This window comes from Neopsephotus bourkii, unplaced genomic scaffold (genome assembly GCF_033783945.1).
Source record: "Neopsephotus bourkii isolate Nb327-2 ecotype Australia unplaced genomic scaffold, CSIRO-AGI_Nbou_v1 NB_1792, whole genome shotgun sequence".
Lineage (NCBI taxonomy): Eukaryota > Metazoa > Chordata > Aves > Psittaciformes > Psittacidae > Neopsephotus > Neopsephotus bourkii.
In genome coordinates, this window is record NW_026902266.1 from 989,356 (window position 1) to 1,006,946 (window position 17,591).

A 17,591-nucleotide genomic window follows, 5' to 3' on the forward strand; every position below is an offset into this window, starting at 1 on the left:
AATCCATCCGCGGGTCCTGAAGGAGCTGACGAGTGAAGTTGCTAAGCCACTGGCCATCATATTTGAAAAATCATGGCAGTCAGGTAAAGTTCCAAATAACTGGAAAAAAGGGAAATATAACCCCCATTTTCAAGAAGGGGAAAATGGATGACCTAGGGAACTACAGACCAGTCAGTCTCACCTCTGTGCCTGGCAAAACCTTGGAGCAGATTCTCCTGGAAGGCATGCTAAGGCACATGAAAATCAACAAGGTGCTTGGTGGCAGCCAGCATGGCTTTACTAAGGGGAAATCCTGCCTGACTGATTTGGAGGCCTTCTGTGATGGGGCTACAGAACTGATGGACAGGGGTAGAGCAGTTGATGTCATTTACCTGAACTTGTGCAAAGCTTTCGACACTGTCCCACACGACATCCTTGTCTCCAAATTGGAGAGACATCAATTTGATGGATGGACCACTCGGTGGATAAAGAATTGGCTGGATGGCCACACGCAAAGAGTTCTGGTCAATGGCTCAATGTCCAGCTGAAGACCAGTAATGAGTGGTGTCCCTCAGGGATCAGTGTTGGAACCGGTCGCGTTCAACATCTTTGTCACTGACATGGACAGTGGGATTGAGTGCGCCCTCAGCAAGTTTGCCGATGACACCAAGCTGTGTGGTTCGGTTGATACACTGGAGGGAAGGAATGCCATCCAGAGGGACCTTGAGACACTTGTGAGGTGGGCTGATGCCAACCTCATGAAGTTTAACCATGCCAAGTGCAGGGTCCTACACCTGGGTCGGAGCAATCCCAGGCACAGCTACAGGCTGGGCAGAGAAGAGATTCAGAACAGCCGTGCAGAGAAGGACTTGGGGGAGCTGGTTGATGAGAAAATGAACATGAGCTGGCATCCCAGAAAGCCAACCGTATCCTGGGCTGCATTAAGAGAAGCCTGACCAGTAGGTCGAAGAAGGTGATCCTGCCCCTCTACTCTGCTCTCATGAGACACCACTTGGTGCACTGTGTACAGTTCTGGTGTCCTCAACATAAAAAGGACATGGATCTGTTGGAACAAGTCCAGAGGAGGGCCATGAGGATGATCAGGGGACTGGAGCATCTCCCGTATGAAGACAGGCTGAGAACATGGGGGCTGCTCAGCCTGGAGAAGAGAAGGCTGCGTGGAGACCTCATGGCAGCCTTCCAGTATCTCAAGGGGGCCTATAGGGATGCTGGGGAGGGACTCTTCATTAGGGACTGTAGTGATAGGACAAGGGGTAATGGGTTAAAACTTAAACAGGAGAAGTTTAGATTGGATATAAGGAGGAAATTCTTTCCTGTTAGGGTGGTGAGGCACTGGAATGGGTTGCCCAGGGAAGTTGTGAATGCTCCATCCCTGGCAGGGTTCAAGGCCAGGTTGGACGAGGCCTTCGGTGATATGGTTTAGAGCGAGATGTCCCTGCCCATGGCAGGGGGGTTGGAACTTGATGATCTTAAGGTCCTTTCCAACCCTAACTATTCTATGATTCTATGAAGTTCTTCTGGATTTGTCACCTCTAAAATGAAATATTTTTATCATAATACCAGTGAGTTAAGCTGTAACATTCCTTAAACTGCTTATTATTAAAAAATTAATAAGAACCCTAACAAAATATCATACATTATCTGTCAGCAGTGGACCTGTCTTGGAGCTGGCTGGCATTGGCTCTATGGACATGTGGAAGTTTCTAGCAGCTTCTCATAGGAAACATCCCTTTATAAGTCCACCCCCCAGTACCAAACCTTGCCACACAAACCAAATGCAACCAGGTTATTCAGGGCTTTGTTCATGCGGGTATTGAAAACCTCCAAGGCTGGAGAGAGCAGAGGCTCCCTGGGAAAGCTGTTCCACTGCTTTACTGCTTTCACGATTTCTCCTTATATTCAGTCTGAATCTCTCTTGCTTCAACTTGATGTCCTTGATTTCTTGTCACGTCATCATGCACCACAGAACAAACAGCCTGCCTCCAATTTCTTAATAACTTCCTTCTAGTACTGACAGGCTGCTGTTAGGGCCCCCAGAAGCTGTACTTTCTCCAGGCTGAACAAGCCTGGTTCCTTCAGCTCTTGATGGCTCTCTGCTGAACTAGCTGTAGTTTATCCATGTTTCTTGTACTGGGAGGAGTGTCTAGAATTGGATTCAGAATCTAGATATGGTCTAATAAGTGCTCTGAGTAGAGGGATTATTCATTTCCCTTGGTCTCCCACTTCCCCTCCTGTGCATAAAGCCCCAGATGCTGTTGGTCATCTCTGCTGTCAGGGCACATCATTGGCTCAAGCGCTCTGGTAAGACCCTGAGGTCCTTACAGAAAAGTGAGCCTCTTTTTCTTAAAGGTAGACTGCCTTTCAGTGTCCTCTTCAGAGCAGTAAGTGTTTCAGAGCAAACCAATATTTTCAGCAGCCTCAAAGGAAAGGCAGCAATGCTGGTGTCCATGAGGTAAAGCGAGAGGTTACATCATTATCTAATGACTGACTCCACTATTCAAAATAATTTCCAAAAAACAGGTGGTCTCTAGATTGCAAAAAAATCTGGGCAGGATGCACTCAGATGCCTACTGGACAATATTCAACTGCAAAATAAATTATTCAAGGGAAACACTGAGTCTTGAACTGCACCCTTCATCTATTTCCCTATTTCCCTGCCTATGTCAGGGGGTTGGAACTAGATGATCTTTAAGGTCTCTTCCAACTCTAACCATTCTATGATTCTATTTCTACCTAATAGCTTATAATGGTCTTTACCACTGTTGGTAGAGACACTATGGCTTTTATTTCATGAAGGCAAGATTTCCTATTAAATTGAAAGAGAACTTGATCCTTCATAAACAAAGCATACTTTTCGTAACTTAAATAATTGATGGCTTAGCTGTACAGCTCCAGAATCAGGATCTAGGCATTGTTAGGAAGCCCTGAGTCAGGTATGGCAGATTAATTCAATGATGTTATTCACAACTACGCAGAAAATGATTGAGAAATCCGTCTCTGTAGTCTAATGGGAAATAACTTGTACAAAGAAGCACTTATTTTAAGAAATATAAGATTGTCAAAATTTGAATTGTTGACTGGAACTGGGTTTGACACATTTCATAGGACGTACTGTTCTTTCTTCCTTAAGTTGTTTTGACATGAAAACATAATCATCTACTAAAATAAGGAAGATGTTTGGTGCCAAGGAATGCTAAAACAATTTTGGGGTCTGTGTGTGGGGAAATGGTGATAAATATTCATTATTTTCAGTTCAGAATGATAGTTTTACCATCCTAACTTGAATGGTAAATAAATGATGTTGCCTTTTCCTGAATTTTCTACAATTAAGATTTGATAAAAGGTTCCAATAAGTTTAATTTACATGCACATTCAATACAAAGTCTCTGAATCCTGAAGTTTTAAAATTCTGTCTGGCAAGCCTCCTGCAATTTGAGATTAAATAGCCCACAGCTAACTGTGGCAGCTCTTTATGCTTTAGGCATTGACACGAAAATCCAAGGAATGTATCTTCTGCCAAAAAAGGATCTTATCCTTTAATAATTGTTCATCATCATGGTATTTTTCTGCCTCTGATTTTGGCATATTCTTTTTACTTGATCCTTGCACTCCTTGAAGGTAGTTTCAATGTATGACTCATTTAAAACAATGACTCTCCATTAATAAAATAACATTCAGATTCAGCCTGTATTAAATGTCTGCAAAAAAAGCACTAAAGCCTCCAGGCAATGAATAAAATTGGGGTAGTAATATTAATTCCCTTGAACTCTACAATTTTAAAGTGTCAGCTGAAAGAAAACAGGTTGGGATAATATCACACCATGTTGGATGTGATTCTAGTTATCAGGCATATTTTTGTCGAAAGTAGATGTGATTATGTAACTGATTTAGATTAAAAAATTCCAAAATCTCTTTTTGCTCAGTGTTAGATTTAAAAAGCCTTGAAGCATATTGTCTACCTCTGTGATTTCTAATTTTTCTTGAAAATACAGTGAGCAAACAACATTTTTGTGAAATTATCTACAATCATTATGAATCAATCTTGTAGGCAGTTCTAATAATCCTGCTGTCTCAAGTTCGAATCTTTTTATTTAGATTCATGGATACTTCCTTGAAGAAAATGTCCAAACTATTGTATCTCATATTCAGATTTACTTTAAATTAGAAATCTGGGAAAACCTCACAATTTAGTGTTTATCCAATACTAACTCTACTCATATTTACTAATATTGCCTACTGAAATATGCCTAGAAAAAGTTGTTTCCTAATCCTACTTCTATATTCTTCTCTCCATGTAGTGTACAGTATAAAGTGACAGTAGTTTTCTTTTAAAACTGATGCATTTAGTGGAAATGTCAGGACATGTGAGCTCCTCAGCCTTTCTCTTAGTCCTTTCTCAACCTTTCTTCTCTTAATGAAAGAACGCTTGTTTAACACTGTAACGCAATGAGCCTTGCTGCGCTTTTTTAATGAAACCCTCAAAACTCCTAACAGAAAAGCCACAGGGAAGAATTTTCTTGAAATGTTGGAAGGCAGACTGTCATGATTTCTACATCTCCATTCACATTGCTACCCAGGTGAATTGCTGGTGAACCGGCAGCTAGATGACAAAAACAAGAGGTAATATGAATTTCTAATGTACTTCAGCAAAAAATTACTTCCAGAGTGGCAAAACAATTCAATAATCTCATTTCATATGTCTTAACTTTGTACTTTTAACATTACACTATACCAATACTAATATTAGCTAAAGAAGAAGCAAACACACTCTGTATAAAATACTGCTTATGCACTATATTACAATGCTACAAAAAAAAAAAGTATTTTAGCTTACTTTCCTTACTTCATCACACTGTCCTAATAACTTCTCTAAGCTGATTTTAACAAAAACTGACAGAATTAAGACTAACAAAACTACTCACATTATAAAGACATTGTACTTCTACAAGCTTCACAGCAAAAGGCCGGTAGATAGAGATATCAGTTCAGATGTCACAAATAAATTGCTAATTCTGCTGCTCATGTAACAACTTTCTGATGTTTAATCATCAGACTTCAGCAAAGTGATACAAGAACATTAAATATCTTTAATGAGACATGTTTAAATGAGATATTTATGCTTATTTATACAGATTTTGCACTCTGAAGTTCTCGAGTATTAAGTTTAGAAATTCAGTGCAGGTGCATGGTGTGACAGGTGTTTGATGCTGAATGAGGATGTTTACTGGCATTCACAATATGTTAATATATTATGTAATATATGAATCAAACAACAAATCTAGGGGATAAATCCCCTTTTAGGATACACTGCACATACAGAAATACGCCTCACTGTAGGCTTTATCAGTTGAGAAAGATAAATTAATCAGAATAAGCAACATTAAAAAGGAGTGATGTATTACCTCTTACTTAATCATGGTGCATTTGTGCACGCTTTCAAGAATGCAGTGTTGTTTCTGTAAAACATCATCATCTGTGCTATTTTAAATTGACTACGGAATTTTGTAATACTGAACCACACACAAGGAAATTAATTTTAGGTCAAGCAAATTCTACTGAGGTAGTTATCATAAACCATTATTTCATCATTTTATCTCTGAGACCATCAATCATTTATCACTGAGACAAATCAACCTGCAACCTGTTTCTCTCAGAAGAGACATTTTAGTCTAAAACAAAACAGATTAGTGATAGCCTGAGCTCAAGGGAAAATCAGTTTTTGGATGAGTGCAAGCCACCACCCCAGAGTAAAAAAACAAAAATGAGAAATGAACTAATAGAATTTAAATAACTTTTCTTACTCCTTTCAAAGAAAGATAAAGAATTCAGTTTCCTTAAATTTCTGACAGATAATTTATGTATTTATAGATTCATAGAATTGTTAGGTTTGGAAGGGACCTTAAAGATCATCCAGTTCCAAAACTCTGTCACGAGCATGGACACCATGTAATAATAATTATAGGAGGAAAGTAATAACCAAAAAGAAATCCAAGGCCCCAGAACAAAAGATGTTTAAAAGGCTTGTCCAAGTGTGAGCTACTGTTACAGGATCAAACTCTTCTCAAACATTTTTTCTGAGTCATATAGTAAATATTTCATCTGAGAATTTACCAAAATATGGGATTATATGGAAAGTATAAGAAACATACACAAGGCAAGGCCACTAAAACATTAATCTCTTGTCTCAACAGGATTTTCCAATCTGGCCTCAATCTGGTATCCTGACTATGATTCCATTAGTGGAGTGGATCCAAAGGAGCTTCAGCTACTTTTGCTTCTCTTAATCTTGTCATTTACATGAACCCCTGTTATAAAAGTGGTATCCAGAAAATATACCCATGCAAAGAACACTGCTTAGACTTTTAGATCCAGATTAAATGAAAATGATACCCTTAAATACTGAATAACTAAGCTTTAAAGAAATGATTTGTTGTCAGAAGAAAAGTTATGTCCTGCTTTTGTCTTGATGTTCTGCGACAGCATTGAATCCTCTGTCTATTAATAACTAAAATTCCCAGGAAGGACACATGAAGAGACAACATCAATTCACATTTATCATATTCCTTTCTTACACTATATGCCCTGACTTCAGCTCAAGGTCCACAGGCAGATTACATAATAGGATGTAGAAAGGCGAGAACTGTTTCCACTCATCTAACAAAACAAACAAATAAACATGCACGCACACACACACACAAAACAAACAAACACAAAAAGTCACACCAAACCCAGCTCTATAAAGCTACATGAGAAAAACTGAGAAATGAAATATGGTTGATTTTTTCACAGAATCACAGAATGGTTGATGTTAGAAGGGACTTTTGGAGGTTCTCTGGTCCAATCCCCCTCCTAAAGCAAAGCCACCTAAACCTGGTTGTCCAGGACTAGCTTTTGACTGTCTCCAAAGACAATCTCCAAAGACACGACAATCTGCCTGGGCAACCTGTGCCAGTGTTCGGTCACCCTGACAGTGAAAAGGTGTTTCCTGAGTTTCAGATAGCACCTCCTGTATTTCAATGTGTGCCCATTGTCTCCTGTTTTGCACTGGGCCCCACTCAGGGGAGCCTGGCTCCATCCTCTGTGTACCCTCCCTTCAGGTGTTTGTATACACTGATAAGATCTCCCCTGAGACTTCTCCTCCAGACTGAACAGTCCCAACTCTCAATCTTTCCTCATAGAAGAGACACTCCAATCCCATAATCATCTTTGTGGCCCTTTGCTGGACTCTCTCAAGTATGCCCATATCTCTCTTGAGCTGGAAACACCAGTGCTGAGGCCACATCTAAAGTACGAATCTCCTGAAGTGCTTGATCTAAAATTGCTTTATATTTATGCATTCTTTGCTGATTTACATTTCATAATAATCTGTGTTTATGGAAATTGCACAGTTATAGACTTTTGCACTAGACAAATGATTTTCATTTCGATCTCCAATTATTCAGCAACTGCTCTGTAATCTTTTTTCTTTTCTAGAACCCTTTTTTGGTTTGAATTTCATACTGGCAACTTGTTAAACTCTTGACTAATGGGAAATAAAATAACAGGATTTGATCCTTTGAGTGAAAAAAAGGAAAAATCCTTCAAATCTGCAAATATAACAATCCAACATTACCTTTTCAAAAGCAGGATTTAGGCCACAGATTTTAGTCTTTTTTCCTTTATTATAAAGAAATGTTATTCAACTATAAATCCCAAATGAGGAGTGATGAGAACTTGAAAGCTTGTACAGAAGATTCATATACAGCTATTCACTCAGTGGTATACAAAAGGAAGTCTGCACACGCTTCTTGTGGAGTTTTTGAATACGGATTAAAAAGGATTGTGGTTGATTTGATTTTATCTGTAAGTGTACATGTCACTCCTGAAAAAAATAAGAGGGTAACTAAAATATTAAAACCAAGTTATAAACAATAAAAAAGCTCTTTAGGTTTTGTGGAGCTTCATATCTTTAAAATACATCCTTTATAAAGACTATTAAAAAGTCTGTGCCTTAATTTTCCTCTTATCTCTGGAAAAACGTGCTGACTGACTCACCTGGAATATGTAATATTTATTATGTACCATATAAAGGTTAAAATTATATAATGAACTTCAAAACAGTTTAGAAAGCTCTATTTTTCGCTTTGGCAACTGCACCTATAATTAAATCTTGGGGGGTCTAATTTAACCTCTCGTATTAAGAGGCAGATGCATCAGAGAATGAAACTGGCAAAAGTGTGCATCAAGGATAATAGGATTATTTTAATTGCATTCATAATGAATCCTCATAAATCTCACAATATAACTACCAAAAATACATACCATAATAGAGCAACAATCTGTTTTCATTTGAAAGAAAAACTGCTGTGGTCTGTGCAAAACCAGGCTGTATTGCATATTCATCATCGGTCATTCACAAGATTAACATGGTGTATTTAATACTTTAATTAATTGAAAATCACTCTTTTCAAAATCTTTGTATTTCTCTGATTAATAGATAATTATATATTATTTCACAGAAGTTGTACTAGAATATACATAGTTTCTTTAATCTTCTCTAGTCTGGGGCCTGAACTTGCTCCCATTAAATTTAATATAATTCACCTAAAGAATTTTTCTTCCCAATTACCCAAATCATCATTCTCAGAACTCCCTGAATTTAGTTCAAATGTCTTCCTGTGACTGACTGCACCATTTGAATTGCAATCTCCATTGAAAATTAGTGCTTGCAAATCAGGCACTTTTTTTCTGGTTTTATTTTCCTTAATTTTTACACCCCTGCAAATCTTCCAGGGCTGCCCAGACATCTGCTATGCAGTAAATACAAGCCACGAAGCAGTAAGCTTCTTTTTCTTTTTTTTCTTTCTTTTTTTTTTTTTTTTTTGAATTGCCTTCTGCAAGGCTTGTCCTGAGTTCAGCAGTAGCAGTCATTTTTCTCCTTCTTGGTAGCTGGTGCAGTGCTGTGTTTTGACTTTCGGCCTGGGATCAGAGCTGATAACACCGATGTTTTGGTCTGGCCAAGGACTTTGTGTGCCTCATGCTCTGCCAGGGAGGAGGGGAAGCAGGGAGAAAGCAGAGACAGGACACCTGACCCAAACTAGCCAAAGAGGTATTCCATACCACAGCACGTCATGCCCAGGAGGTAACTGGGAGTTACCCGGAAGGGCTAGCAGACTGCGGGGTTGGAGGAGGTATCAGTAGATGCTTGGTCGGGCTGGAGGGGCAAGTTATGGGTCGGCTGGTGGTGAGGTGTTGTATTCCCTTCCCTTGTTATGTCCTTTATCATTATTATTATTGGTGGTAGCAGTAGTGGTTTCTGTTATACCTTAGTTACTAAACTGCTCTTATCTCAACCCGTGGGAGTTGCATTCTTTTCAATTCTCTTCTCTGTCCCTCTGGGAGTAGGGGGAGGGCAAGAAGGGGGGGAGTGGGTGAACAAGCTGCCTGGCTGGGTTTAAACCACGATAAGGCTCTAAGTCAAAAATAGCTCATGAGCCACAGGCTGAAAACTCCTGGTCTAAATTCCTAAAGGAGTGGGAGTCTGAGCCCATTCTCAGATACCAACTTGCCCAGCGGGCAAGCATGTTCTTACATCTGGATGCAGCCTGAACTTGTTAGAGAGGTCTTATGCAACCAAGTTCTCACTTGCATCAATCCTGTGGATCAGGCAAAGATTCTTGGGCATGCCAAAGGCTACTACAGCTCAGTTATCAGCAACAACTCAGCTTTTCAGGTTACCTGATATAGGCAACATTATATATCTTCCTGGCCTCTTGTTCCTAGCACAGGATCAGGTTACACCTCTGTGCTTGTGCATTCTAGATTTGTTGTGCTGAGTGTTTTAGCAGATTGCAAATTCTGTGTTAAAGGGTTATCCGTAACAATGTCTGTAGTTAAAAGGCTTCCTCCCACAGAATGGTTGTGTTACACACTTCCTCAAGTGTTCCAGATATTTTTTCTTTCAAAGGATTATCTTTTATTAACCCCATTGCTTTGTATTTCAATATTTCTAAATCCTTCAAATCTGATGAAAAAATCAGTTGTAGCCCTTACTTTAAAAGAGCAATTTATTATTATAGTAAGAAAAAAGAAAAGACAGTTGGGAATAATCTCTGTATACTGCTATTACAGAATAACTCTTCTTTACCTTCCTTTTTCACATAGACAGACAGATAGACAAGGTCTTAGATGATGTTAAAATAAACTGCATACAGCCTCATCATCATGGGAATTAGATAAACATTGTCATGCAATCAATCATCTCACTTTCTATTTTCCAATTACTGATTCTTGGAGTAATTTACACTCTCCAACTTCTTCATATAGATAACTCTTTTTTAAATAAGTACCACTAATTTCCACATTTTCTTTGAAGTTTTAATTAGAACCTTATTAATTTGAAGTATTGCTTTTAACACTTAAAAATCCCTTCCTTTACATACATTTAACATTTCTGATGCTACACATGTATATTTACTTCTGTGCTTAAGTATTTATAAAATAAGACCTCAAAAGTACAGATTATTCCAAATTTAACAAGACAAATAAACTTGCCAAGGGAGCACCAACGTTTCCATTTCAGTGATGGAGAGACCCTGTTCCGGTGTCTGCAGGTCTTTATTTCTAATTATCCTTTTTACTGTTAACAGCATTGTGAACTAGGAAATTAAGCATTAAATTATTTTCTGGTGTTTTTTTTTTAATAATTTTTCCAGCAAAATGCAAGAGTGCAGGCACAGATGTTGTTGTGGTTTGGAGAACTGCAAGATAGAGGTATTTTAGTTGCTTCTTCCCACCCTTTGCCACCATATGACAATGGCATAAAATTTACTATTAGGGGGAGAAATAGGAAATCTCTGGCCTCCACATATATTAGGTAATCTCAGTGTGGCACATAGACCCTACCCAAACACATCGCATCTATAGCCAATCTGACACTGATGATGCACAAGAATTAGATTGGTTGTCTAGACACAGACTGTACAGGACAACAGGACCACATTAATTTCCTCCAGCTTCTTTCTTCAACATGTTTTCATAGGGTTACACGGGCATAACTTCCAAAAGGAATTTGAAAAAGTAATTAAAACTTCAGAACTTAACCTATCTTTGGCTTTTCTGCTGAGGCCACTAACAGCTATGGCCACTAAAGGGTGTTTTACCATTGAAGAAAGAGACCAGGGGTAAGATGTGAACAATCCCTTGTCTTCATTCCTAACTGAAGTGGAATGAATCTTTTTTTTTGCTGCACACATCCAGGTGTTAATACTGACTGACACAAATTGGACCTAATGGACTATCCTCAGATGACTTCGTGATATGCATCCAAGATGAGGTCTGGGTTTTTTTGCAGCTGGAGCGCCCGGAGAGATCAAACTCCTACAGTCTGCTCACATGCTGTGAGCATGACATAACTTTGAAACTATAAATATTTCCTCCTAGATTGACCATTTGACCAGATATTTTTCACCAACAGAAGCCTAAATACCTTCTAGTGTTCTCATGTCACCTACCAGCAGCTGATTAAACAGTTAAATACCAATAAGGATGCTTTTCACTGTCAAATTCTGTTGTTGAGTTCTGCAGCACTGGCAACACCACTTAGCAGCAGATGTCTCTTCTGGAATTTGCTCTCATGTGTTCTTTGCCAGATCTCAGCTTTATTGACCTTCCGAAGGCAACATAAATCAGCACATATTGTTTTGCTTTCATTTGCAGCTATTTGGGAGGCTTTGTATTTCATCCCAAAGCATCTGCTCCAGAGCTCTGTGATGTGTATTGATGTTACCGCTGTATTATTTTTAACCTATTTTAGAGTTTTGCAGCAGCAGCTGTCAAAGTAGTATCTGGTATAAAAGTAATGAAACAACACATTTATAAGACATCCTTTGAATGTGACACAGTATAACAGGTTCTTAAATGTGCTCTGTGTAAAACTTTCTTGACAAAACAGCAAAGATGTAGGTGTCAGACCACAGTACAGTATCTAGCAGCCAACCTCTAAAGTTACAATTGCAATTTTTTTCTGCTAGAAGGCATGAACAAACACCTTCCAAAGCCTCCCTCTGTCTGCAGAACACACAGAAATGATGGTTAGCAGCCTTGCAACTACACATGCATAAGAAAAATTTTTGTGTATGACTATGGTGCTTGCCAGCAGTCTATCATCAGCTCTTCCTCCTGCACTAGTGTAGTATTTGCGTAAATCCTTCCCAGGGCTGGATTAATTTACTAAAGGAAAATCTTTTGAATTAAATTGGTTTGGGGCATAGAAGAACAGAGACTTTTGTTACAAAGCAGAGATACTCATTTGGTAAAATTAAGATCTTGCTTCTTACTCTTTTGTGCTTCCCTGTAGAGAGACAAAGAATATATAAATTCTCACTGCTGGTCTCAGAAATTTAATAACCTGGCCTTATTGGCGAGACTGCTCTGTAGCATTAAACAGACAAGAGCTGTTGATATAAAAAATAAAATAGAATGGCAAAACCACAGCAATGAACCATTAGAAATTGAATCCCTTCTAATCCAAGAACCATTGCTGTGGGCAGTAACAAGCTGCATTTTCTAGCATGTCTCAAGTGATCTTGATCTAAACACACCAGAGAGTTGTTAATGTATCAGTTTAAATTTCATTGCAAAATAGAGTTTGGGGTCTCGCATGACAGCCTTGTATATCCTAATTGAAAAAAAAAAAAAAATGAAAATAATGCACTCCCTTGTAATTTGAGACAAGCATCCACTGCAGTAAAGACAAGATGGTTGGACTTTTCAAGCACAAAGTGCAGTGCTCTCTTACAACAGAACAGTCATTTCCAACATGAGTGACCTTATCTTAAAGGCACCCTTGTATTTTTTTTATTTGGCCCTTATGGTGACCAGCCCTGGTCCACATTTCAGGAAATGTCTTCATCTGGTCATTTATCACACAAGAAGGGGAATGCTGAATCATTCAACCTTGCAACACTGCAACACTATGAAGCACAATGCCAGATTATGCTTTGCTCTTAATGCAGAATTCAGGCTGAAGATATTCAGACTTTCAACAAAACCTCGCCACAAAGCTCAAAACAAACTTACTCTTATTTCATGTTGTTGTAAGATTGCACTGAATTGTACACAAAATAAAACTGTGGTGCTTTGCTTGAGACTATGCCTGGCAGCACATAATATTTCAGGTCTCTGTTTTCACAACTGATGGTCAGGTAAGGAAAAGGCCTTTAAGGTAAAAATTTGCATAAGGTTCATGATTAACTAGATAGGAAAAAACTTTTTTCTACATCAGCATTAGTAAGCTGTAGCATGACAGTTTGCAGGTTCTGAAACACAGAGCACGCTCATTTCCTCTGACAGGATACAGATTTTTTTAGATAAAGTCTTTATGAGGGTCTCAGAAAATGCTTATTCCAGTTCTACAACCCATAAAAACAGAAGACAACATCAGCCATAGGGAGCTATGATATATTCTGCACTACAGAGCTGATCTCTAGAAAGCAGAAAGGATGAGTTGTGAGATGAGTTGCCTGTGAGCTCAGGATCAGGGCTGAACAAGTTTCAGGAAAGAACTGGAGGTGAAAATTTCTCACAATTTCAAACCATTTTGGTTGAGATTTTATCTGATCTGAATGTGGAAAATACTAGCCAGCATAGCTTCACTAAGGGAAAATCTGCCTGACCAATTTGGTGGCCTTCTATGATGGGGCTACAGAACTGAGGGACAGCAGTAGAGCAGTTGATATTATCTACCTGGACTTGTGCAAAGTGTTCAACACTGTCCCACACGACATCCTTGTCTCCAAATTGGAGAGACATCAATTTGATGGATGGACCACTCAGTGGATAAAGAACTGGCTGGATGGCCACACACAAAGAGTTCTGGTCAATGGCTCAATGTCCGGCTGGAGACCTGTAACAAGTGGTGTCCCTCAGGGATCAGTGTTGGGACCGGTCCTGTTCAACATCTTTGTCACTGACATGGACAGTGGGATTGAGTGTGCCCTCAGCAAGTTTGCCGATGACACCAAGCTGTGTGGTTCGGTTGATACGCTGGAGGGAAGGAATGCCATCCAGAGGGATCTTGACACACTTGTGAGGTGGGCTGATGCCAACCTCATGAAGTTTAACCATGCCAAGTGCAAGGTCCTACACCTGGGTCAGAGCAATCCCAGGCACAGCTACAGGTTGGGCAGAGAAGAGATTCAGAGCAGCCCTGCAGAGAAGGACTTGGGGGTGCTGGCTGATGAGAAAATGAACACGAGCCGGCTTCAGTGTGTGCTCGCAGCCCAGAAAGCCAACCGTATCCTGGGCTGCATTAAGAGAAGCATGACCAGCAGGTCAAAGAAGGTGATCCTGCCCCTCTACTCTGCTCTCATGAGACCCCACTCGGTGTACTGTGTATAGTTCTGGTGTCCTCAACATAAAAAGGACATGGATCTGTTGGAACAAGTCCAGAGGAGGGCCATGAGGATGATCAGGGGACTGGAGCATCCCCTGTATGAAGACAGGCTGAGAACATGGGGGCTGTTCAACCTGGAGAAGAGAAGGCTGCATGGAGACCTCATAGCAGCCTTCCAGTATCTGAAGGGGGTTTATAAGGATGCTGGGGAGGGACATTCATTAGGAACTGTAGTGATAGGACAAGGGGGAACAGGCTAAAACTTAAACAGGAGAAGTTTCGATTGGATATAAGGAAGAAGTTCTTTACTGTAAGGGTGGTGAGGCACTGGGATGGGTTGCCCAGGGAGGTTGTGAATGCTCCATCCCTGGCAGTGTTCAAGGCTAGGCTGGACAGAGCCTTGGGTAACATGATTTAGTGTGAGGTGTCCCTGCCCATGGCAGGGGGGCTGGAACTTGTCGTGCTTTAACCCAACCAAACAGCTTGTTAACTCACTCCTCCCCCCTTCTTGCCCTCCCCCTACTCTCGGAGGGACGGAGAGGAGAATCAAAAAGAATGCAACTCCCACGGGTTGAGATAAGAACAGTTTAGTAACTAAGGTATAACACAAATCACTACTGCTACCACCAATAATAGTAATGATAAAGGAAATAACAAGGGAAGAGAATACAACAGCCCATCACCAGGCAACCGATAACTTGCCCCCCAGCCCGACCAAGCACCGACCGATACCTCCTCCAACCCTGCAGTCCCCCCTCTCACCCCCTTCCGGGTCACTCTCCCAGTACATCCTGGGCATGACGTGCTGTGGTATGGAATACCTCTTTGGTCAGTTTGGGTCAGGTGTCCTGTCTCTGCTTCCTCCCGGCTCCCCTCCTCCCTGGCAGAGCATGAGGCCCACAAAGTCCTTGGCCAAACCAAAACATCATTGTTTTTCAGCTCTGTTCCCAGCTGAAAGTCAAAACACAGCACTGCACCAGCTACCAAGAAAGAGAAAAATGACTGCCACTGCTAAACCCAGGACATTATCCACCCCTTATTCCATACCATTCACGTCATGCTCAGATCCCACATTTTCAATATACCCTCACTCTGATCTAAGTGCACTCTCATCGTAGTGCATGGACCAGTCCCTATAAAGCTGCTGAGTCCATCTGGTCCATGATGCCAGGCTCCATCTCTTGTAACAGTCTTTCAGAGCAGGAGAGGCTGTGTGCAGTGTTCACACACATGAATAACCTGGGCAGTAGTGTCCATTGTTAGGTCCACCCCTCGATCATGAGTCCATCTCGATGTTGCATCTCTGCTCTGTTGGCCTTAAGGGTCATGGGCCCACCAGGCTCAAAATAATTCACTGTCCTTCCATCTCCAATGCTTCCAAAGCACTGGAGGGGCCCAGTGGACTTGATACTTGCCCATACTGTCCCACATGCCCTGCCACTCATGGCTGTCCAGCCTTGGGGGAAACCTCTTGGTCCTCCCATATCGTCGTCTAACCCCAGACAAGACCCAAACCTGACTCTGCTTAACTTTTGAGATCAGACAAAATGGTGGTGGGTAAAACACACTCTGTGTGTGTGCCAACACGGTGAACACCATCACAATCAGCAGGCAGGTCCCAAGGGTACCCAAAGGCCATTCAAAACCTTCAGAACTCTCAAGCGATGCTGGCGTACTTGTCACTGGGGCTGGTGTAGCTGCTGTGCTTGCCGGCTCTCCCACCACCAGCTTCTCTTTTCCTGAGCCCAGCTCTTCCTCCTCTGCCTTGCTGGGAAATGCTGCGGGGTCTCCTGCGTCCTCCTGGGGCTCGGCGGGCGGCTTCCGGGGAATGCTCTCGGCCGTTGCGGGGCTGGGCTTGGCCGCGGGGCTCGGCTCCTCCGCGGGGCTCGGCTCCTCCGCCGCCCCCTCCCGCTCCTCGACCGCCCCGACCTCCTCCACCGGCAGCCGCTCCCTGCCGGCCTCCGGCCCCGCTCCCGCTTGGTCCCCGGGGCCGCTATCCCAGGCCGCCTCAGCAGTCGCCGGCTCCCGGGGCCTCTCCCCCTCGGCTTCCCAGAGCCTCACGCAGACGGAGGCGAGGGCGAGGCCCAGGACTGTGAGCAGTAGCCGGACGGCCAGGGACCAGTCGACGGCCACGTCCATCCCGCCCTGTTGCTGGAGCTCGCCCGTATTACAAGTTATTGCCATAAAGTACAGTGAGACAAGAACCTTAGCCCAAGCCCCACACTTGATAAACACTAACACAGCAAATACCGGCTCTAAGTAAGTTACAACATGATCTTAAGGTCCTTTCCAACCCTAACTATTCTATGATTCTATGACTGTACCACTAATTTTCATTCCTCCAAAGTTTTTCCGTCATTAATTTTAGAAAATAAAACTGTTTCAATTATTTCATCTGCTCCCTCTGTGTACTACTATAATAACATACTTTTTAAAGGCTATGCTAATGGAATTTGGTAATAAAAATACCACATAACATGAAAAGATTTTAAACAAAAATGTTGTACTGAATATTCTATGACAGGAGAAATGCAATCTTGAGAGAAGTTTACTCCTGGGAAGAGGCTCTCATTATTAAGTATTTTAAAGGGTCAGCAGTACTGATATTTAGACATGTTTATACAAATATACTTTTTCTTCATTTCTAACTGCTAAAAAGCAAACTTACATGCAAGTTACTTTAGTATAAAGGTAAATCACAATGCCTTTAAACTGAAAAACTGATCTGAGGCTATATCTGTGAGGTTTTTACTGTACTCTGGCCTTCAGACTGAAAATGCAAAATCAAATTCTTCATAGCCTACAAGGAACGAAATTTTCAAATATGTGTAAGTCATTTGAAGATTTACAGTCAATAAAATTTGAGTAATATAACCTGTACATACATGGGTGTAACCAAGAATGATTATGACCCTGCACATCGGTGCAGACACAAATCAGGTTCAGTGCAGAAGCCAAGTAGGTATATTAACATTACATGGCATTTAATCTAATATGTCCTGCCAACACAGGCAAATAGCCTTGGGCCACAGCAGCCCAGCAGGACACATATCTGTTCAGCAACAAGCATAGAAAAAGAAACTATCTACGTACATCTGTGTCAGCATATACAATCAGAACTTCTGAAAACCCTACCTAAGTCTTGCACATCTCCCACTTACCTTTTTTAATGCACTCCCATGTGATGCTTATGTACCTCCCCAGGCTCCTGTATAAT